Source organism: Prionailurus viverrinus, chromosome C1, assembly GCF_022837055.1.
Source record: "Prionailurus viverrinus isolate Anna chromosome C1, UM_Priviv_1.0, whole genome shotgun sequence".
Taxonomy (NCBI): Eukaryota; Metazoa; Chordata; class Mammalia; order Carnivora; family Felidae; genus Prionailurus; species Prionailurus viverrinus.
Genome location: NC_062568.1, coordinates 54,467,237 through 54,490,842, shown reverse-complemented (window position 1 = coordinate 54,490,842; position 23,606 = coordinate 54,467,237). Strand labels below are relative to the sequence as shown.

Below are 23,606 nucleotides of genomic sequence, written 5' to 3'. Positions count from 1 at the left end.
TCTGACGGTGATTAGATAATGAACCACTCAGACACACAATTTACACAGCAGCTAATTTCATCGGCCTGATTTGAGGGTATGGTTTTTAGGGGGCTATCAAAGAAGCAGATGAAGGTGCATTTGTCATATATGAGTGACAACCATTCACACTATCTGAACAAAATGGTGCTGGCCCTTATTAGAAACACATGCTATTATCACATATTTAAAGTGCAGTTGAAGCCATAATTTCAAATTGCCAACTGGAAACATAAGGGTAAAACAACCAGATATTACTGAAGCATGTGTACTGACTTTATGCCCTTTTGAAGACATAATGTGGCAACATAATTCAACTGGATTTACTCAAATTACCAGATAAAGAACAGTATCACAAAAATGAACAAATACTGAGAAATATTATAAACAGAAAGCAGTGATATACCCACAAAACAAAAAACACATTTATACACAAGTTAATTTAATTTAAATTACCAACTAGATTATATACCCAAATTGAGATGTTTTCAAACATAAAACATCGATTATTTTAGATAAAGATATCACAGGGATCATGAGAGACAGTTTGACTGAGTTTAATGAAAGAAAAACAGTGACCATAGCTCATTCTTCCATACCAAAGACCAAGATATTCTCATTACAGGTTACAAAGAATTTTTAAATATAATTTTCTAGAATTAAAAATAATTGAGCCATTTGTATCTTAATGTGGAGCTACTCAGTAATATAAATAAAAAAAATGTAAGTATATTGTTATAATTAAAATCTAAGTATTTAAAATACTTGGCATAAAAAATTCTTGGCATAAAACTGATAATATATTAAATAGTACCATATAAATTATATGAACAAAATTAGCAAGAAAGGAGGATGCATATTATATCTTACTAGTAAACACACTAGACAGACAGTGATTTAGGTAAATTGTATGAATATTTGAAAAGCATGAAAAACGTCTCCCTGGAAGCATGGTATTACTTATCAGGATTTGAGGCATCTTACACAAATGGCACAGTAAAACAGGAAAATAAAAACAAAAGCTTCTTGGCAAAGCAACAAAGGCAGCATGGTCAGTTCAGTTATAAAAAGAACTACATTTTATGACACTCCAAGTGAAAAATATCCTATATAGTCATCTTTATGTAGGAGCCAGTAAGTAACTATAGCGATGTCCTCAACAACAGTAAATGCATCAGCAGGTTTCAAATGGCAATTTCTTGATTACATTCCTCAATTTTAACTGAGCAGATAACAGAGAGAAACTTAGGAGTCGCAATTCTTCTAAAAGCAAAGAAAATAAAGCTCTCTGATCATCTGAATTAATCCAAATAGAAAACCAGAATAAAGGGAAATAGCACTTGTCTATCTTATAACCTTCAAATTATCCTCTAGGTTGCACTTTGCCTGGAGTCTGCCAAGGATTAGGCTAGAAAAGGAGTTATGACTGGATCATCACTAATCCATTCCCCTACTACTGGAAAGAAACTCAAATCACAGGCCCTATACACTGTGGATTGCACTGCTGTTCCTATGCCTGAAGGTTAGTATTATTATATTCACTTGTATGTGAGTGGTAATATGCTACAAGAACTTACATTTATTTTTGATACTAAATATTGCCAAAATTAAGATAAAAATTAAGTGAAGGAAATATTAAAGTTATCCTTTAAAACTGAATAGCCTTGTGATGACATGAAGCCTAAAACAGCTATAAAATATAAGCTTACAGAAAATTTGGTGGCCATATGCTCCAAGTTGAATAGACTTCACTGTACACTTACAGCATTCCTTCGCATCTTATCTGATTTAGTACGAAATTTAGTGGTTAAAAGTAAGGGTTCTGAAGTCAGACAAGCTCATTGGTCATAAATTCTTAAACAAATCACTGAACCTCTAAGGATTTCATTTTCACATCTTTAAAATGAAGATGTTTCTACCTCTCAGAGAATGGGTATAATTAAATCAGATAATATATGTAAAGTGCTTGGCAGACAGCCCCACACATAAGCTCTTTCAGCAACTGGGGCATATACTATTTTTTAAATGATGTAGGAATTAGTAATTTAAAAAAAAGGAATCAGTAATTTAGAAGAAATTGCATAGTAACATACTCAAACATTAGTTTTGAGTAATACCGTTTCATATCATTCAGTTCACCTTGGGACGGGTTAAAATAAGTTTGTGAGATTTTCCCCCACTAATTCTTACTAGTTCACAACATTTTACCCTAGTCCATACCAAAGTTATTTATTTCAGCTTCACTTTAAAACACTGATTATTATGATTATTACAATTATTATAATTCCCCTTTGGGGGAAACACTGTACTGGTAAAGAAGATGACTTTAGTCATCTTGAAGACTATACTATATCATACCAAACTGTTAAATGAGAAAGTTATTTCCATTTCAATTCTCTTCAGTCCTTCTGACTATATCAAAGAGAAAGTATCAGTTTGATGCTGTTGGTATTTAATATCTAACATTTATAAATGTATCTCTTTATCAACAGAGCAGGCCTCAGTCTCAGAGCTTCTAAAGGCTAAAAAAATTAGTAAGTATGCAGTTTTCATTGTATTTGTTTTTATTATCTCAATATCTACAGGTGATACTTTCTACTTACATTAGTGACAAAGTTTCCTGTTTAATTTAGTAAAAAAATGTGAGATCAAAAAAAAAATTTTTTTGTCAAATCAAGAAATTTCTTTGGTGATGGGATTTTATCTGATTTTTTAAAACTTTGCAGGGGGGGTGGTGCTTGGTGGCACAGTCAGGTTAGGCGTCCGACTCTGATCTCAGTTCAGGTCATAATCTCACAGTTTGTGAGTTGGAGCCCCACATGGGGCTCTGCTCTGATGGTGCAGAGTCTGCTTGGGATTATCTTTCTCTGCCCCCAACCCACCCACCCACCCCCCCCCCCCCCCGCCCCACACTCAGAATAAATAAACTAAAAAAAAAAAAAGACTTTTTTGGTACTGTTCTGTTCTGTATAAAATAAGCTAATGTGATACAGCATGTGTGTGCAGGGTGGGGGAATGATCACGCTGCTGTGCCATACTTTAGCTAGGATAGTAAGGGAGGCCTCTCTAAGGAGATGACACTAGTCCCGAGGCCAGAATGGCCAGAAGGAGGCAGGAATATGAAGATCTGAGTGCAAAGGATCTAAGAAGGAAGTATAAAATCCTTAAAATGGGAACAAGCTTGAAGTGCTTCAGAAATAGAAATAAAAGGTCAGTGTGGGTGAACCACAGGAGAGGATGGTAAACAGAGGGTAAGTTGGAGAAGTAAAGCAGTTCACATTCATTCATAAGTGATGTGAGCATGCATTTTATTCTAACTGTAATGGGAAGCCATTAATTGGAGAGTTTTAAGTAAATAAAGAGGAGACAGGGTAATAACATATGATTTACGGTAAGAGGCCACTTTGGCTACTTTAAAAAGAACACACTTTAAGGGAGAGGACAAGAAGAATGGCAGAAAGACTCATCAGGAGTTGGTGGTAATGGTACAGATCAGAGATGACCAGATGAGTGGTTAACTTGAAATAAAATGGAGGAGAAATGTTTGAACTGGGAATATATTTGAGAGATGGACTAGATGTAGGATGGAAGGTCATGACTAAGATATAAAATTGGGAGTTATCAGATATGTTTAAAGTTATGGATCTGGATGATGTCATGTGAAAAGAGCACTCCAACACTCAAATGTTTGATGGGAAGCAAGATTTGGCAAAAGAGACTAAGAAGGGGTGACAACGTGAGAGAAAATGTAAGGAAATACTCTTATGGGACTGAGGGGAAGAAAATGTTTCAAAAAGGGCAGAGTACTCAACTATAGCAAATGTTGCTTAGAGGTAAAGAGAGGTAAGTACAGAAAGCTGACCACTGATCTTTGGCAAAAAGTGATTCTTTAAGAAATACTTTAATGGCTATATCTTCTTCACTATTTCTTCTAGATATCAGTGATGGGAATACTATAACTCAAGGATCTGTCCCCTTATTTATTATAACTCTAGAGCACAAAAGAACTAAATCCTAGCATTTCTAAGCTCGTTCAGTTTGTTTTTTTTTTTTTTAATTTTTTTTTTCAACGTTTATTTATTTTTGGGACAGAGAGAGACAGAGCATGAATGGGGGAGGGGCAGAGAGAGAGGGAGACACAGAATCGGAAACAGGCTCCAGGCTCCGAGCCATCAGCCCAGAGCCTGACGCGGGGCTCGAACTCACAGACCGCGAGATCGTGACCTGGCTGAAGTCGGACGCTTAACCGACTGCGCCACCCAGGCACCCCTCGTTCAGTTTTTAATATACTCCTCTCTAATATACTCTAAATGGACTAGTTATATAAGGCAAACACCATTATTTTTCTCGCAATCTTTGAAAGACATCCTATCAGTTAAGAAGGTGGCCCACTTAAAAATCATGGCCACGTTTGAAGTTTCACATTCCAAGTAAGCTGGCATAAACAAACACTGAAACAAACACTGACCAGCTGCAAGTTGGTCAACCAACTGATACGGAATCATTGACACCATACAATACACATCACCAAGAACAAAATCTGTAAAATCAAGTCACATATAAGGCTTCATTCAGAATTTTCCAAGGCCACAGCTCTATGCCAAAAGACAGTGGAGAGAAGTCTTCTAAGTTCTAAGGAAAGAAACTGTGACTCAAGAATTTTAAATCCAGCCAGCCTATTTTTCAAGGATAGATTTTGACAGGAATAGAGATTAATGGCAAACAGACTGCATTAATACATTCTAACATATAAGTAAGACTGAACAACTACAGAAATAATGCAAACAAAACAGAACATATGTATTATAAACTATGAAAAGTTATAAATAACAAAAATTCAGGGATAAGGAAAGGGAGGTTAAAACGTTAAGTGTGCTAATTTCCTCATCTTTCACAATAAGGGATCAACAGATGGACATATAAAGATGAAACATGTAATTAAAAAATAATTTCTCCAATCTCTCAGTGTTCTCATGATCCTATTTCTTAACTCTATCTAGCAGAATCATTTAAGAAAACATATCTTTTGTGAAAAAATTACCTGAAGTTCAGTCACTTCTTCTGTATTACTTCAATTTTTTCTTTCCTTCAAACCCAATAAAATAAAATGTAGCATTCTATTTAAAATAGCATATACATTAGTGATCATATTTTTATGAAATTGTTTCTCTCTCTTAATAACACTGACCAAATGCTAATAAAATAATGCCTGGGCAGTGAGCTATTGAGCAATTTTCAAATCTTCTTCATCAGTTTGGTCTTGCTTTAAAGTTTTTATAATGAACATGTACTGTTTGCGCAAGTCATTTTTTAAGCACAATAAATCGGTTTAACTTCAAGAGAAATTTGCAGAAATTTTACTTGAAATTTTGGCTTTGCACTGACTAGCCACAAGGAGAAAGCCACTATTACCATAAAAATTATTTTACACTATACATTTTTAAACATATAAAAGAGATGAATGAAAATAATAAACTATAGTAAAGCCTTCTTATCAAATGATTTGTTACAGGAGAAAATGACCCATAAGCTAGGCTTATGGATCCCATCACAAAGACTTTTTACCCATCAATCCTGCATCATTTCCTTTCATAACAAAGCACCTTTCTCATATCTTCCTGACTTCTCTCACATTTCCAATACTTTTTTCTTCTCTTTTGCTACTCAGCAGCAAAGACTTCATCTTGCTCACTTCATTAGGAAAAATGCATGTGATGTTTGGAAAACCAAGGCCCCTTTTTGGTTGTACCCAATCTTTCCTTCTTTCCAGCAGTGAAACAGAAAACATTACCTTCTGTTTATGGCCAATCTCTCTACCGTCTCTGCTATGAATCTTACCCTCCCCCAAGGAAGTTTGCTCCACAGATTGTTCCTTGTATCCTTGTATTTCCTGAGACCTCAATCTAGTATGCCTCTCTCTCTCCAGTATTTGTAGCATCTCTATTCACTAATATTCTCCCATTAACATTTAAGCAGGCTTAAGATTCTACAGTAAATCAATCATGTCAGCCATCCTTGGACATTAATCCCCATTCTACTATTGCTTTCTTTCCTCTAGTTCAAGGTCAAATTTTTTGGAAAGAGCTGTCTGTACCTGCTCTACTTCTTTCCTCCCTCCTTAGAACTTAACCCACTGCTGTTTGGTATGCTTCCACCATGCTCTCAGAAGCTGATCTCAAAAAGGACACCAATGATTTGTCTTCATAATGCTAAGTCAAGTAGCCATTCTTCAGAAATCTTGAGTTGCCTGTCAGTAGCGTCTAGCTTCAGAGCACTGATATAATCCCTTTCGCAGATTCCTTATAACCACATTCTCCTGATTTTCTTCTAGTTTCTCTGGCCATTTCTTCTTAGGCTATTCCTTTACTTGCTCAAACTACCACCTAAATGTTCATGTCTTCCTTAGCTGTCTTCTCTTATCCCTCTATTATACACTCATTTACAGAATTTCTAGCCCAGAACTTCCCTGAGTGGCTCCAGTATATTCTAAGGTCACAGCAAATAAGATGAGCCAAAAATTCTTTTTAGTTATTACAGAAATCATTTCTATCATAAAATCTATTCACTAAGTGAATAAATGCGAAATGTCAATGCTTATACTAAAGTTGTAACTTTTAATATTTATGTGCCTTCTTTACTAAGAACCAGTCAAAAGAGAAATATTTTACTTGGTAAGACATATTTGACTACTCATATGGCACTGGACATTCTGAATATTTATTTTCTGGTGTGATGTGGCAGAAATGAGTTTGCCATTTTCAATTATTATAAATGGATTAAAGTTTGATCAATTTACTCATTCATTCAAAGTCTAATATCTTATTCCATAAGATAAGATTTGAATAAGAAAGATAAATCTAGTGTTTAGGATGTTTAGGATGCTAAATCCAACTAGGAAGGATTTTAGAAATAAAAATATCCTTCAGAATTTCAAGACTTCAGTGAACTGCTTTGCTATATTTCTACTTAAATCTAGGCTATATTCAGTTTTCAGAAGCATTCTAGTTAGATGTCGAAATAGGTTTTAAAATACATGATGTATCTAAGTATATAGGCTTCACAGCAGTACTTTATGTAAACCACCTGTCACAGAAACCTTATATTCCAAATTGCATGTCTGGTGTTTTCTTGGGAATAAGAGGGTATATGGTCAAGATGAACCTATTTGACTTAGGTTTTTTTTTTTCTATCTTCCACCACTACACAATACAGAGATAAGGAATTCCTTGGTATATAAACCAGTATATAAACTGTCACCTGCTCAACACATATATAAGACCACAATATGCTTTGCTAAATAGAAATTCCCCATTTAAAGAAAGCTTGCTTATATATCTAACAATAGGCTAAGTCTTTTGAGAATTAAAAACAAAAAAAAAATAATAGGACCTTAGTCTCAATGAGTGGATAATGTGGTTGGAAAAACAAATCTTATCTAATAAAAAGAATAATATTCACTAACAAGGACTTTAAGTATAGGTTCAATTAAGAATTAATCATCAAGGCCTTTAAATATAGGGGAAAAATATATTGGTAAAGAAGAGGAAGAAAGGCATGACAAGTAACAGGGAAAAGCATCAGAGAAAAAACAGGCTGAAATAAACAAGGCTTACCTGAGAGCTGAGTACAGTAAGAAATTATACTGAGGAGTAGTAGAAGATAAAAGTTTATCACATCAGGTTGGTATGAAGGATAGGAAAGTCCAAATAGGAATATAAGTCTGGATCTCAACTGATAATCAGAGGGAGCCAACACTGGTTTTTGTGTTAGTAACAAACGGAAAGCAGCATTTAGAAAGACTAACCAGAAGTAGGGAACCAGCTAAAAGAGAATTGCTATACTCTAAATACACTGCCAAAGTACACTAGGATACTGATGAAAGATATGAGGCAATCAGGATGAATAGTGAGACTTAACTAAAGAAAACAATGTCAACCAGATAAAAGCAATGAGAGAGAAAGAGAGAGAGAGAGAGAGAGAGAGAGAGAATTGTAAGGTTTCAAGCCAAAAGATCTTTATTTGCACTCAAGGTGACATCAATACCTATAAGATTCAAAGCCCAAATCCAGTATGAAACCAAAAGGTATTATATAACAAAAGTACAGACTCTTACAAATATAAACAAAAATAAAAAAATAAAGTACATACTCTAGAAAAAAAAATATTACATGTATATACTGAACCTTAAATCATAGCACCAAACCCTGCATGCCACATAATTTCACATTCTTTCCAGTTTCTCCTATGTGGTAAGAATAAATGTTTTGAGGGGTGCCTGGGTGGCTCAGTCAGTTAATCATCTGACTTTGGCTCATGTCATGATCTCCTGGTTCGTGAGTTTGAGTCCAACGTCAGGCTTTGTGCTGACAGCTCAGAGCCTGGAGCCTGCTTCAGATTCTGTGTGTGCGTCTCTCTCTTTGCCCCTCCCCGTCTCATGCTCTCTCTCTGTCTCTCATAAACAAACAAACACACAAGGTAGGTAGGTATGTTTTGACCATCTGTATTCTAACCGAGAGTCTCACCACAATTAATAAAAGGTTAGGGGGCACTCTACCAAACCAGTAGAAGAAATATTACTAAATACAATGCTAGAAATCAAGATAAGGATATCCTGCTCAAAAAAAATCTTTACCTTTTCGAATTTCTAATCCACTTTTCAAACAAAGTCATACCTTGTGTCAGAACTATGATTCCCAACTTCCTTAGAATTCTATAGGTCATTAAAGAGAAGGGAGAGTGCTAAACTTGTATTAGCAACTCAACATCTATAGTTTTATTCATAAACACTGAAAAATGCCAGTTCCTATTTACTTTCCATAAATGACATGACAAAAATTCCTCAAAAATTGTTAATGTTTATGTATTCAATTACTTTTAAAAGTATATAATACATACATATGTGTGTGTGTGCATCTGTATCTATATCTATATATTTTATTGTCAAGTTAGCTAACATACAGTGTAGTCTTGACTTCAGGAGTAGATTCCCATGATTGATCGCTTACATACAACCAGTGCTCATCCCAACAAGTGCCCTCCTCAATGCCCATCAGCCATTCCCCGTGCCCCCCCAACCCTCCACCGCCATCAACCCTCTGTTCTCTGTATTTAAGAGTCTCTTATGGTTTGCTTCTCTCTCTGTATGTTATTTTTCCTTCTCTCCCCCTATGGTCATCTATTAAGTTTCTCAAATTCTACATATGAGTGAAATCATATGATATCTGTCTTTCTCTGACAGACTTATTTTACTTAGCACAAGAGAGAGAGTGCAAGCAGGGGAGAGGCGGGGGGGGGGGGGCAGGTTCTGAAGTGGGCCCAACGTGAGGCTGGAACTTACAAACCATAAGATCATGACTTGAGTGAGTGGAAGTTGGACACTCAACCGACTGAAACACCCAGGTGCCCTGGTGACAAATTCTTTATTTTATGGTGGAGAAAAGTGGTTAAAAGCAGGAGTTAAAGGGGCACCTGGATGGCTCCGTCGGTTGAACGACCGACTTTGGATCAGGTCATGATCTCATGGTTTGTGAGTTCGAGCCCCGCATCAGGCTCTGTGCTGACAGCTCAGAGCCTGGAGCCGGTTTTGGATTCTGTGTCTCCCTCTCTCTCTGCCCCTCCCCCACTCATGCTCTGTCTCTCTCTGTCTCAGAAATAAATAAACATTAAAAAAATTTTTTTAAAGCAGGAGTTAAAGCTGTTTATTGAACACTCCAGATGCTCTGATTTAGTAGTGTAGTTTAAGCCCAGGTTTACAGGTGCACTTAATTTTTTTTTTTAATTTTTTTTTCAATGTTTATTTATTATTTTTGGGACCGAGAGAGACAGAGCATGAATGGGGGAGGGGCAGAGAGAGAGAGGGAGACACAGAATCGGAAACAGGCTCCAGGCTCTGAGCCATCAGCCCAGAGCCCGATGCGGGGCTCGAACTCACGGACCGCGAGATCGTGACCTGGCTGAAGTCGGACGCTTAACCGACTGCGCCACCCAGGCGCCCTGCACTTAATTTTTTTTAAGTAGGCTTCAGACCCAGTGCAGAGCCCAACGTGGGGCTTGAACTCATGATCCTGAGATCAAGACCTGAGCTGAGATCAAGAGTTGAATGTTCAACAGACTGAGCCCCCCAAGTGCCCCAACAGGTGCACTTTAAAACTCTAGCCCTGGGGTGCCTGGGTGGTTCGGTCAGTTAAGCATCGAACTTCGGCTCACGTCATGATCTGGTGGTTCGTGAGTTCAAGCCCCACATTGGGCTCTGTGCTGACAGCTCAGAGCCTGGTGGAACCTGCTTTGGATTCTCTCTCTCTCTCTCTCTCTCTCCCTTCTCCCACTCACACTGTCTCTCTCTCTCTCTCAAAATAAATAAACATTTAAACAATTAAAAAAAAAAAACCTCTAGTCTTAATCTACATAAAGCCCCTTCTCATCTTGACCATGAAAGCAATTTGAGCAAAAACAGAATCTAATTCATAGCTGAACCTCAAGCTTATAATATTTCTCTATCTCTGTATTAAATAAGATGTGCAGTTTTAGCTACCTTAAGTTATGAAGTGGGGAAAGGGCATCTTGATTTATTGTATTTACTTCAAAAATCAATTTACCTTCTTAAAGAATCTAAGACACAGAAAAGAACCAAAAAAAACCATTCTGCTAACAAAATTCTGCTAAAAGGGCTATAGATTTAAGCCTCTTAAGCTTTCAGAGTCTGAAGCAAATGAAAAAGGGTTCTATCAATCAGATTTTAATTACCTCAAATGGATATATTTACAGTCCTCTGGAAAAATAAAATATTGTATAAACATACAAAAATGAAAATAATTGTCTAGTAATGTAATATAAACTGTTAATTACTTGATGCACAGCATAAATGGAACCGCATAACAAGACTTGGTGGGTTGTACTTATTTACAATAACAAATCAATCAAAAGTAGCCTTTAAAGTCTTTAACCTTCATTTTCCAGGAGAAAACTTATTATCTGAGACATAGCAAAGGCCCCCAAATAATTCAGTCTATGCTACAGGCTAACTGTTTAATGCTGGAATAGAAAATAGAACTATGGGTAGCCAAAAAAATTTGCTTTTGCTTTGCTTCTCTTCCCTCTCCTCTCCTCTTTCATTATACAAAAAGGCTCAAAACAAAATCCTGGTCAACAGGAAAAAAACCGACCCTATCTCTGATATAATAAAAAATTAACCAAGGTTTTCAAAACGCTTAGTAAAATAACATGCACATGTGGCTGACTTTGAGAGACCAATCTAAAATTAAAGAAATTATACATGACTTATGCAGAACTTTTAACAAACTAGTTAATTTATATGAAAGCAATCAAGCAATGCTAGAAATAAAAAATCATCCCCAATCTTGAGACAAATAGATATTTAGGAGAGAATAACAAAGTAGGTCAGTCAGGTTCTGAGAAACCTTACAAATTTTTATTATTTTTTCCTAATAGTAAGAGTTCGTATAAATTAAAAATAATATGCTTTTAAGGAGTAACTCAAAAACAAAACATTAAGTAGGAAGAACAAGATGAACAAAGAGGAAAAAAAAAGATATAGGTATATAAACATGAAAACCGGTAAATATGAAGCTTATGTTAGTGTAGTAGGAAGGAAAAAAGCCTTTTGGTTATTACTGATACCACTTAACTGATCAGAAGCAACACATTACGAAATTATACAATATAGTTCTTTAAACGTACAGAGCACCAAAAAACTCTGCCTAACAGTTACTGTTATTGTACTTATATTGTAGATAATAAGACATCCACACCATTAAAGATTTCTTAAAGTCACTTAAAAGTTATGAATTATAACCCAGAGTCAACACCTGTACTTAATCATATTCAACTGCTCAAGGGCTTGACATTTTTAGTTGCTGAAACCTATCAACTCTTTTTTTATATATCAACTCTTTCCAAAGAAGTAGGCAGAAAGTACCTTAATGAGAACTAATATTCATCTCTCAATAATATTTTCACTTCTTATTCTATATAAGATACCTGAAATGTATAAAAGGCAATTTTAATCAATGATATTTTAAATTAGTATTTATTGAGATTCTGCTCTACCTCCAATATTGAGCTAGCTGCTTTTGTTGTATTTAACCTTTCCAATAACCATCTCACTAACTTCCTAACTTCTAAAACGGCATTAACCCTTCTGCCAGTAGAAAAATTCCTCTATAAAATGGCTTTGCCCCACACTCATTCTCCACAAATCCTCAGTTCCAGTCAAATTTGTACTGACTCAGGAAGTCCAGAAAGTTCTTCACATTCGACTGTCACTGTATTTTTGCCCATTCCCTTCCCTGGGTCTCAAAGACATATATCATTTCCATTACAAATCAAATCTATCCCTAAAATGCATAGTTAAATTTCCCCTCATCTTACAAGGCAATCCTAGAGGAGTCCGGGTCTATATTTCTACAATTCCAGAGTCATAGGAGGAATTGTAGGGACTTGTTTGGAATAAAGTATGGTAAAATTAGTGGCTTAATATATTACCCCAAATAAGGCTCCTGGGAAGATCCATTTTTATACCTTTTATAGAGTTCTGTTGTAAGCAGGGGGGAAATGCAGAGAGAAATTAACAAAAACCAGAATCTTATCTTTACTACCAGTACTGTAAGCAATGAATAAAAGAGTCATGCGGACTCTGCCATTCACAATATAAGCTAAAGAGCAAAGCAGAGCTTTAATTTTTCTAATGTCAGTGCTCACTGATATCTCACCTTTTAATCAAACTGATCCATTCTCAATAATTTCATTTTACATTTTTAATGCTATTACTCATCCTTCTGCATGGAATAGTCTTCCTCCCCACTTCTGCCTTTCAAGAGAAGTTACGTATTTTTCATGGCCTTAATCAGATGTCACTGAAACGATACTTCCACGATACCTTCTCCAACCATACCTGCTTTCTGAACTATTAACAATAATCTATTTTATTCACATGATCTGTAGCATGTATATCTAGTATCTGAATGTATGTGATTAGTATGCGATTAACTGTGATTAGTATGTGATTCTATCTCTTAGTTACCTAAGCTGGAGGATTCTTATATGCCTTTCTAGTTCTCTCCAGTGCCTTGATCAGAGCTGATACATAATTAGGCATTAGGTGAAGCGAAGAATAAAGGAATCAATGAATGAATGAATGTTTCAAGCACTCATTAGCACTCCAAATGAAAAACTGTTGGAGGGGACTATGGATTCTAGATGAAGCTAGACATGTAGCACAACAGCAAAGGATCAGTTTCACAGCACACAATAAGATATTTAGCAAGTATTTCAAAGGAACCAGTGCTAAGCATGTCAATCACATAAATTAAGAGTAAGTAAAACACAAAACACGGCAAACTGCAATAACAGATGTGAGAAAATTTTGTGTTTCATCTCTTCACCTTTGAACTGCATGACTATTAGTGATGATTATTCATTTATTTTCTGAGGGCTTCCTGGGTGTACTGTACTGTATTAGTATTATGATAGAATTTTTAAAATTTATAAATCAAATTAAGAAAAAACATACCTATAAACTATAAGATCAATAAACACAAAAGGAAAGGAGAGACAGGGATTAATCAGCACAAATCAGGATTAAGGAGGGAAGGCGTGAATATAGATGAGGACTTTCAGAGACCGATAGCAGCAAACAGAAGCAGAGTCAAGAGGACATTCCAGGCAGAATGGAAATATAAGTATGGCAGAAGTGATTAAGGGCACAGATTCTGGGATCAGACTATCTGGATTCAAACCTGGGTTTCAGACTATTTGATTCATCCATTGTAGGATTATTTAGTTTCTCTGTGCCTTCGTTTTCTTTTCTGTAAATATATAAAATAATACCTACTTCATAAGGTTGTTCTGACAATTAAAAATGATAACATATGTAAAGATCTTAGGATGGTGCCCGGTACATAGAAACCACTCAGAATATGTTAGCTATACTGATAAACGAAAAGATAAAGACAAGGTATATATCATGGTTTTTCAATCTTGCTACTACTAACATTTGGGTCCATGTAATTCTTTGTTGCAGGGGGCTGACTTGTATATTATAGGATGTTTAACAGCACCCCTGGCCTCTACGAACTAGATGTCAGTAACATACACATGTGCACACATGCACGCAAGCATGCACTCCGACTGTGAATATCAGAAATGTCTTCACACAGGGGAGCATGGCTGGCTCAGTTAGTGGAGCGTACGACTCTTGGTCTCGGCGTTGTGGGTTCAAGCCCCATGTCGGCTGTAGAGATTACTGAAAAATAAAATCTTAAAAAAAAAAAAGTAATGTCTTCAGACACTGCTAACCCACAGTTGAGAACGACTGGTGTACATTAAAATACAAAGGTTGTCCTATACAGCAACCAAAAAGATACAACCATCGGTGCAAACATGCAGGTGTCAATTGATGGAAAGCTTCTAACAGTGATTGAGGAGTTGAAATTTAATCTCTTATATTAGAACACGCCAACAGAGATTTTCAGAGAAGCACTGTTATGATCTTGTTCTTGCTTGCTTATTCACTCATGCTCTCTTTAAATGATTCTATCAGTTTTGTACAAGATCTAATAGTTTGAGGGCACCTAAGTGGCTCAGTCTTAAGGGTCCAACTCTTGATTTTGGTTTGGGTCATGATCTCACGGTTGGTAAGACTGAGCCCTGTATCGGGCTGCTTGGGATTCTCTCTCTCTTGTTTTCTCTCTCAAAACAAACAAACTTAAAAAAAAAAAAAAAAAAAGCAAACAAACAAACCTGGGGCACCTGGGTGGCTCAGATGGTTAAGCTCAGGTTTCAGCTCAGGTCATGATCTAGTGGTTTGTGAGTTCAAACCCCGCATCCAGTCTGCTTAGTATTCTCTTTCTCTCTCCCTCTCTCTCTAACCCTCCCTTGCTCATGTTCTCTCCCTGCCCCCCTGCCCCCACGGCCTCTCTCTCAAACTAAATAAATAAACTTAAAAAAAAAAGATCTAATAGTTTGGAGAGACATCGATGGTCACAAGCAAACCAGTTGACTGTTGAGTACTAGTGCTAGAAATAATGTGAAAGGGGTCAAATCTAAAAAAACAAAAAAAAAACACTTAAAATCTTTACAAAGATTTTTTTTGTTTGTTTATTGGGAGGAAGAATGATATCAAATTGAGAAAAAATGAAATGTAGCCAGTCATAAAATTAGAGGTTTGTAATATTTAGTTAAAAATACAATTTTAAGGCATATTTTTAAAACGTTTACTGAATGTTAATCAGAAAGAGAATGGTGCCAGGAGCCAGAAGGCAAATTTCAGAGATGAGAAAAAGTTGAATAAGATTAGTTTCTGCCTTCAAAGATGTTTATAATCTAAGAGGGGAGACAGATCAGCACATAATTAATACAAGTAAATCCAGGCTGAAGGGAAGCAAGGAGGGGGTCAGTATTCAGTATAAGCTGATGGAAAAAGATAGTCTCAAGGTTTCAAACTGGAACACTGGAGTCATGTAGATGCCATTTAAAATTTAGATTAAGATTCATGTACAGGTTTTGACGGAAGTATAAATTATATTTTAATCCCATATTTAAGTGTATTGATGCTGTGATAAGAGATAATATTGTCTCCACAAGAGTTTGAAACTGGTGTTTAAATGCTAGAAAAATGTAAATATGTGACAGGTATTAGTCAAGTAAATGGCTGGCTATTAATTTTAAAAATAACTACTTTATAGCTTTATCTATAATATCAATGGACCATGACTTTTACCCAGATTTTCTACAATACCAAGGTGCAGGAGACGGAATAGAAAAAGGAGGACTCTGGTATTAGAACAGGGAAGTGATGGTTTGACTGAATCCACATTAAACAACAGGGAACACATCTGTGGGTTCAGATGAAAAGTATTATGAAGGTAGAGGTCTTAAAACCAAATAACATACCTCACAAAATAATTACATCCTTAAATACAATAATCCACAGTTCTAAAACAAGAGCAGAAACATGGAAGAACAGGTAAGGCCTAGAGACTACATCAAAGACAGGCAAGCAATCACACCTTAGGGAGCAGACTGTATAAGGTAGGTCACTGCATCCCCAGTAGTCTTCCAAAACAATCCACTCTAATTGACTCAGCAAAGTGAGTACCAACTATCTGAGAGCATCCTAGAATTCTAGTGCCATCCTAAAATCCTAAAGATCCAGTCATCACAGTCACTATTTAAGCCCTGAGCAAACAATCACCACCAGGTGGTGCCAAACCAAAGACAGTACCAGAATGGACCTGCCTGGGCCAGCACCTTGTCACACCCTTCACCCTCCTGCAGCTAGCTTTGCAGGTTCACCCTAGTCATTTCATTCATCTAGCACTAAAATCACCTCATATTTATGCAAATGAAACTTTGGGACCCATGTAGCACATTATGTCGAGCATTAAGGGGTGGTTACTGTAATACGTTCTTCGGGGGGTGGGGCTCAGGGAGAGATGACAATCTGGGCTTACGTGAGAAGCCTAGTTACAGTAGTCCCACTTATCCATGGTTTCAGTTACCTGCAGTCGACTGTGGTCTGTAAGCAGATGCTCTTCCTTTTGATGCATCATCAGGAAGTCAATAGTAGCGTAATACTACATACAATGCCTACATCATTCACCTCACTTCATCTCATCATGCAGGCATTTTATCATCTCACATCACAAGATGGGTAAGTACAGTACAGTAAGATATTTTGAGAGAGAAAGAAAGAGACACCACACTCATATAACTTTTTATTACGGTTATTGTTACAGTTTTTCAATTTTTATTATTATTCTCTTACTGTACCTAATTTATAAATTAAGCTTTATCATAAGTATGTATATGTAGAGAAGAAACAATAGACCGGGATTAGTACTATCCATGGTTTCAGGCATCCATGAGGGGTTTTGGAAAGTATCCTTCACAGATAAGGGGGGCCTGCTACATACAGGAATAGACTAAATTTTTTTTTGCTTTATGCCTTACTTCATTAATATAAATGCAAATAAAGTCATAAAAATAATCAGAAAATAAATAAGAATGCAGTATACTAAAAGTTCTAACTAAGACTTCAAACAGTTAAATATGAACACAATGAATACTTCAAGGCTTTCCCACATGGCTCTACTAATGAACCATGATCTTCAACAAGAGTGAAATGATATAATAGCACCAATCCCCCCCCACCCCGCCCACCGAAGAAAGTTAAATGATCCTTTGGTTCTTTTGTCTTTAGAGCATAAAACATGGGGACTACAGTAAAACAAAGGAAGACAAATCTCCCTACCCCCTCCCGAATGTAAAAAATATATAAAAGTTTCTCTAAATTCCTTTAAAAATTACCTCAAATTTTCCAGTAAAAGACTTCATGACAAACTTACTCCCCTCCATCTCCACCACCACCAGATTTTAGCACTGCTTATATGTTATACCTGTCAAGATCTGATGACTGTATGTTATGTATTCATCTGAACAGAACCACTACACTTAGTTACAGGCTATCATCAACCAATTCATTCTCTTGCTAAAATCAAGTCATCCAATTACTCCTTGACTAATCAAGGCTGTTTTGGCTTTTTCTTTTTTCAAAAGGTACTCAACAGCATAAACAGTTCACTTACAAGAAATGGAAAGGGGCTAATCAGCAGAATTATTGTTTTGCTGCTACAATTTGCAGTATTTAAATTTAGTTGCTGATTGGACTGAAAGTTTTATGATATAGCATATGAAACTAGTTTAATACAACTGGGAAGCTGTGTAGCTGTATTGTCTTTCCATGGCTATATTGGTCTACTTTGTAGGATAGATAATTGACCACTTTCCTTAAAATAAAGATATTTTAAAAATAAGTTTTAGTATACTTTCCCACATACATTGGTTTTATAAAGGCAACATGCTATTAATTCCTGAGCATTATTTTTAACGTTAGCAACTATGTGCATACATACACATGCTGTAAAAACCCACAATTGCTTGGGGTTTTAATTTACATTTATTTGGGCTTCTAAGCAGCAATAAACTAAGAGACATTATTTAATTATCTTCTTATTTAAGACAATAAAGAGGTACATGTTTTATATAAATCCACATTATCCCTTATATAATAAATAAAACAGTGAACACTGTATTTCTAAAATGGGGATTATTTCAATTCAAGAATAATTTTGGGTGCAAACTATAAAATGAAACTATTATCCATCAACATTATTACTCAATATAGAATTTCTGAGAAAATATTTAACAAAATGACTAAAGACTAAAATCTAAACACTAAACTAAAACCTTGGATTTTTTCACTAAAAAGAAAAAAATTAATATGTCAAAATCTTGACAAAGTTTTGGAGAGAGATGAGATCCATTCTTTAAATTCAGATTACCTTGTTAAGTACAGAGATACAATGACAAAAAGGATAGGCTGTATTTTGCAGGAGGAAGAGATGTTTTTATAGTAAAAGGGATAGTTAGGGTTTTTAAAAAAACAACAACAAACAAACTTAACACGTAACCAAATTTCTTACACATTAAATAATGCTGTGCACTAACCATCAACAAGAACTTACATACAGAAAGGAAAACATATACACACATAGATAAGATTAAAACAATTTCTAAATCTTTTATATATGTGCACATAATTACATAAGTAATACTCTATAGGCATATGTTTTGCATGCTAAGACCCATATAGAAATGAAACTCTATACAGAACTGTGAAATTATACTTCCATTAAAATGTCTGACAGGACCACTTAACATACACACAAACATTCCAGAAAGTCTTACTTTCACAAATGCACTTACAAGGTATACAAATGCTAGGATACTTCAAACCAACTATGTTTAATTTCTAAAAAATGTTATTTTAGTAATTTTTTAAATAGGATTCAATCTAGCTTATCTATGCTGAAATTCAAGGAAGCAAATAAATTAAAAACTAAAATACATTGATAGAGAACTAGTATTATTTAAAGATGAATATTTCAGAGTCGGCACACCTGCCAATATATTAAAAATAAGTAAAATCAACTACAAAAGTGATAAATCAAATGCCATGGTAGACTTGACTTCTCGAGACAGCATTTTCAGCCGTCTTTTGTGGCTTTGTTTGGCGCCATAGTCCTTTAAGTTTTGTCTTCATAAAGCCCTAACTAGTTGTAATCATTTGCAGCCTAATTGTGGACATTTATCTGCTTTTCTTATGCATAGAACATAGCTATTAAAGCTGAATGGTGATGGTGTGAAGTATAGGTTAAATTGGGTGAAATTAAAGCAAATTACTCCGGGATGTGGAAATCTGAAAATAGAAACCACCAATGATTTGCAACCCTCTTGATGATCAGCTTCACAGAACCCTAAACGACAAGAAAACTTACATATTTTAAAGTTAACTAGGTTTTTAAAAATAATATGTATAAATGTATTTTTAACTACATGCACTTCTTAGTAATGTTGGAAAGATTATTTGTTTAACTCAGCTGCAATGTGAAAAAGATCTCAGGTTTCTATTTTAAATAGTGCAGTTCATTTCTTAAATGAGATTTCCTTTCTGTCATATAAATTTTTACCTATAAAAATTCATCCAACTATGTCAAACACAATCTATACACATTATCATATATTATTCTGCTAGCAAAGTTTTAACCCTGAATAAAAGCATTAATGCTGTAGATAATATAACACTGAAGTTATACTAATAAAAGTAAATTAAAAATGTAAACATAAATTTATCATATCTATAGGCATATTTATATATATATGCCATACATAAATCTGTGTATGTGACTAGCATACAGAAAAAATATACAGAGGCCTAGAAATAAATATAAAACATTAAAATACAAAAATTTTATTTTCATGTATCTAAAATCTTACTGGTTAATCCACAGTTTGGATTAAGACACTAAAACATTTGCACCTTGCATGTTTTCTTAGGCAAGCAAACAAAATAGTATAAAAAAAATTACTAGATCACAATTTAGACGAGCTTACTCTAAAGCTGGAAAACATTTCTAGCAATGAAACTGACACCTTTTTATTGACTGCTATGCAGAAAGCATATTTAGGTATCTGGGAAGAAAGAAAATTACATGACATGTCCTAAACCTTCAAGGAGCTTACAGTTCAGTTGGAGAAATAGGACAAGCGTAGGTAACTAAGTCATGGCTGCATGAAATGGTACCTACTACCATGAAGAAAGCTCCTAATCTCAAAGATAAGAAAGAAAAGGGGTTTTAGGGAGGAGGATCACAGAGGATATGGACCTTAGAGAATAAAATTCAGCCAGAGGTACAGCAAAGACACGGCAAAATGCATAAGGTACATTCAAAGCACAAAGAACAAACGCATCTGAGGAAATCTAAGAACAGATAAGAAGGCAATGAAAAACATTAATGCTTGACAATGAAGAGCCTTGAGTATTAAGCAGAAAATGTAATTCCCAGTAAGGCATGAATGTTTTACAAGAGGCAGTAACAATCCAATGCAATGACTCACAAACAGTGATATATCTTATTTCTCAATGGCTATAACACAACTAAAGGTGATATGCCAAAGACATGGCTCTCCGGAATATTAGTAATAACCCTACCCCCTCAATAGTCCCCTTTTCTTGCCTCATATCAGGCTACGAAGATACTGCTTCCTACTTAGTAATTGTATCCTTGTGTATTCATTATCTTTGTGTTTCAGAGATAGCATAGTATAAAATTTAACATTCAGCTACTGGTAAATTTTTATTGGTGTATATTTTACAACCCTAGCAATAATACATACTTCTAAATAATATTGCAATGTTAGTAAAACTTGAGTTGGCAATTTTAACAAAATGCACACAATTATCTTCTGCTTTGTGAAAATTAAGCATTTTTTTTTGCCCTCCATAGAATGACACTCAAATTCTTGGACATAGTTGCTATGGGTCATAAGAATGGTTAGAAACCATTACTCTTAAAAGAAGAAACTAGAAAAAGGAGAGACTAGAACAGTGATTTTCAAATATCTAGGGTATAGATGATTCCCAGTCTCTCCTTGATTCTAGATCACTAGAGTACACAATAGAGTTTAAAATTCTGCATTTTAAACAAAATTATGTAATGCATGTGGTCCCAGGGTCACACTGAAAAAGGGAGGCCCAGCAAGAATTTACATACTAAAGTCCATTATAACGCATAAGAATCTGAACTAAAAAGTGGTAGTGAAAACACAATGAAGTAGAAAAAGAAAAGAAGCACTTCTAGAAAGGACCAACAAAAGTTGATGATAGATTATAGCAATATAAAGTAAATCATTATTATCTCTAAGCAAAAGTATGGGTGCCTACTTGGAAAGCTGACCCAAAATTTAAATCTATATACAAAAGACTGCACCTAAAAAGGAAAAAGAGAAAACTCTGCATTTGAACACAATTCCTTTATTTAACCAAATAAACAAAGATGGTGTAAAAATAAGTAAAAAGAAATATAACTTTTAAAACATGGCATTTAATAGAGTTTTGAATTAATACTATGTCTTTTTTTTTTTTTTCATATAAACAAGCTTCAAATTTGCACTAACCAATACAGAGCACGATGTACCATTCTGCTTTCTGTTTGGTGATTTTACAAAGTAATATATTAGTTTCATTTTCATGAACAATAAACTTCACCACATATTTAATGAAGAGGAAACGTTTTTATTACAACTCTAGTAATGAAATTTCATCAGAATTATACTGCTCATAATAATGGGATGTTTTAAACCAGTATCATGAGGTAATACCTGAAAAGAAAGATGATGTTTGCCAGTCAAAAATCAAACTAAATTAGTACCTAAAAAGTTTTAAACTTAAAATTGAATGGGCATTTTCTCCTCTCTACAAATTAAAAGAAATGAAAATAACAATGTTCAAGCTTGGAATCTGGAATGTACAGACTTACTGTCAACTCCCAACATAGTTGGGACATGGCTAACCCTCTCCTAGCCCCACCCTATTACTTCTTAGGAGTTTAAATGGCTTCAGGTAAGGATGATTCATCTACCCACAGTGACTGGTCAAGGATTGGCCATGTGAGTTAAGGAGTAAATCTCAAAACTTTTTATTGGAAGGCTGGGCCAAAGCCACTTTGTCTGCCTTGACTGATGTGAACTAGAAACCACAAGGACGCCATGTTAAAAATCATGAGAGTAATCAGCCTTAGGATAAAGTTAGTCAAGGCAGAAGGCAGAGACAGAAAGAAATGAAGTTCTTAGGGATAGTTTGAGTCAATGGATAAAGTACTGCCTAAAACCATTTATCTTATCTGCTCAATAGTGGAAGCTGACAGATTATCTTAAAGCCATTTTGAAACAAATTTTTATTGTAACTAGAAACATCACAACTCAGACATTATGCTTCCTACCATAAGTAAAACACTGTAATAATGAGGATCTATTATTCCATATTTAAAAATTAATGCATCCAATTGTTATAAGGTATCATGGAAAGGGTAAGTTCAGGCCAACAGTCCTGGCTCACAAATTACGAGTTTTGCCATTAACTTGTGTCAGGTCGCGTAGCTAACAACAATCTTTCTGACTCCTAGTTTTTTCATCTTCAGAGATATTATCTACTGAAAAATAATTGTGCAACACAATATCTCTGACACAAAGAAGGTACAGAACAATTGCTGGTACTATCCTCTTTTCTGGAGAATCCACGCCAAGGAAAAAAACATTATTAATGTTTATTTTGAGAGAGGACATAAGCAGGGGAGGGGCAGAGACAGAGAGAGGGAGACAGAATCCCAAGCAGGCTCCACGCTCAGCACGGAGCCCTCCCTGTAAGGGGTTAGATCTCACAACCTGAGCTGATGTCAAGAGTTGGATGCTTAACTGATTGAGCCACCCAGGCACTCTATGCCAAGATAATTCTTGTTTCCTTTTACCTAAACAAAGTCTACCCAGTTCAAGTTTTATTTCTTCCTTAAATATAAAACATTTAAATGTTTAAGCCCTTATTGACTGTATTCAAGAGTATGACCTATCAAGAAATTGGATTAGCTTAGCAAATAATCTCGGTAACAGAGAAAAAGAAATGCACTTTATAATAAGACATAAAGAATGTCTTTCTTGTTTCATTGTCTACCAAATAATTTATCTCTCATAGTCAAATGTCACCTCGTAATACTTATCAGAAGATAATACCTGGTAAGATTTCTTACGTACCATGAACATTTTACTTTTGACCCAACTTGGGAAATTTCAATTCAAACAATAAAAGTAAACCAATGTTACTTACAAGTAGAACTTATATTTGCCTCCTATGGAGAAGAATTAACAAAACTCTGAGAAGTAGCTTCTTAGGTAGACTGAAGACAGCTATTACTTAATCAGCTATAAGCATACAGACACAACAGAAGACTAGGAAGCTCTGACAGGAACCCAACTGTGCGAGTGGCAGTTCCAGTTCATAAACAGGGAAATATGATCTGAACATAAATTAGGAAATCTCAAAAAGCAAAAACAAAAAACCACTTTATTTGAATGGGGTTCTGGTCCCCAAGAGGAGAACTGTTTTTATTGCAACGACTGCAGAGTCCAACAGTGGTCCTTTATCATTTTGCTAAGTATCCCCACCTGTATAATTTTAA

The 23,606-nt window shown here is 35.3% G+C and overlaps 1 protein-coding gene across 1 annotated transcript in view; it reads right to left on the bottom strand.

Moving 5' to 3' along the window:
- OLA1 (Obg like ATPase 1) overlaps positions 1-23,606 on the bottom strand; it is a 172,055-nt gene that overhangs the window by 67,878 nt on the left and 80,571 nt on the right. The window lies entirely within an intron of this gene.